Consider the following 2,083-nt stretch of genomic DNA (forward strand, 5'->3'; position numbering starts at 1 on the left):
GAGATGGATTTATGTTTTATTATGTGGATAATGAGGATTTTGGAAAGTTGTGGTATTTTAAGGTTATGAGGGTTTTTAGGTATTGAAGGATTAAAATAGGTTATTTTAGAAGCTTAGGATTAAATATCAAAGTATGTGATTAATTGGAAATTTACGAAAATTACGTGATTATTTTATAGGTGACGATTAATTATTATTCGACATTTTGAGGAAAATTTCGAAAAAGCTAAGAAGTCCAGGTAAGCGGAGTTCCTATGCTAGACTTTGCATTAAATAAAATAAGCTGAGGTCCTTTTTGGAAAATGTGCATGTTTTGCTATGAAAAGAAATTTGAAAACAACGTCAGATATTTGTTCTGCATTACTCATAAGATTCTGTTTAAGAAGAACGTATTTTCTGTCATGACTGGTGTAGACATGAGCTTATTTTTGACATTCTGTTCCTAAACTTTGAAAAAGAGAGCGAATATGAAATTTGTGAATAAATAATGTTGTGATATGATTTTATTCTGTTTTAAAGATTTTGTTTAGTACGCTGTTTGGATAAGACATGATTTCTGAAAACCTTTGGCATGACTCTCTGATTCTGAATTTGATTTTGTCTCCGCTCTGTTCAGTTACGGCCCTGCCACGGGTGATAATAGTGGCATACGGCCCAACCACGGGTAATAATAGTGGATACTGCCCAACCACGGGTTATAATAGTGGATACGGCCCAACCACGGGTAATAATAGTGGATACGGCCCTGTCACGGGTTATAGTAGTGGTCTCTATTTTGAGTGCACACCTTGGTGACAAAGTGTTTTATGTTCTGCTTGGCTATCCGCAGATCACAACCCTACCACGGGGGTTATACATGGCCTCTGTTCTGATATGATGTTTTGATGATGATGATGATCATTTATGCTATGCCAAAGAATATTTTTGAATGAGATTATTTCTAAATGTTCGCTCTGATATTTTGATAACATGTTTTGCTTCCGCACTCTGAAAATGAAAATGTTTTGTTCTGCATTCTGATTTTTGTAAATGCTCATGTTTACCACTGGTATATGTTCTTTGCTTACTGAGTTGTTGATAACTCACCCCTTATCTCCATATATTTTTCAGATAATTTTGATGCTTCAGCTGGAGAACAAGAGTAGAAAGTTTAGCAATGTGTGATGATCGTAGTGGAATAAGTGCCTAAGGGTACAAATGCTTATGCGAGAGTCATAGTTAGTAAACTGATTTAATTTTTCGGGTATTTGATTTGATGAGTTGAGGATGTTTTCGAGTTTTTGGAGAATTTCTAATTTATGTTATTGGGGATTTCTTTATTTTCGTCATGGAGGAAGTTAGATTTTTGGATTGATTAAATGGATTAATATTTTATTGGATTTTCTGGATTTTATAGTTGTGTTATTTAAGTTAATTTTAAGTATTAAGAGCTAACTCTCCGGACCTCCGGGAACGGGACGCTACAGGTATGGTATGAAATTCACAACACTGGGTGGACTTCCCTGATAATCATCCCAAAATAGTATATACGATACAAGAAGTAAAATAAAAAATTGAAAAATGTTATCAAATAATGATTGGTTTGATCCCATAGTTGGTTGTTGTAATGGAGGTTTTTGGAGAAATCCAAAGGGAACTGCTAGGTGGTCCCGAGAGTTCTACCGATAAGTGTATTTTGCACTTTTTTATTGTGTGTTTTTTTCAAATATTTTTTAAATAAGTTTAAACATCTTAAAAAATTTGCACTGTCATTAAAAAATACTTTATTAATCATAAATAAATTAAAAATCAATCAATAAGAACTCTCATGACTACCTCTAAGTGGCCCGAGCATTTTCCACTCCAAATAATAGTTTGCTTTAACAGTTCCTCTTCAGAACAATCGGGCTAATATTAGACGTTTATCAGCCCCAATCAATGGCCACCACGTCAGCCCGACCATTCTGAAGAGGAACTGATCCCACACCTATGCATTTGCAGATAGGGTAGGTGGACAAATGCCACATCTATGCATTTGAGGAGGCTAAAAGGTAGGTATTGAGGCGTGGTGGTTGTTCGTTCTTCCGTCAGCGTGTGAAAAATG

This window comes from Juglans regia, chromosome 11 (assembly GCF_001411555.2).
Source record: "Juglans regia cultivar Chandler chromosome 11, Walnut 2.0, whole genome shotgun sequence".
Taxonomy (NCBI): Eukaryota; Viridiplantae; Streptophyta; class Magnoliopsida; order Fagales; family Juglandaceae; genus Juglans; species Juglans regia.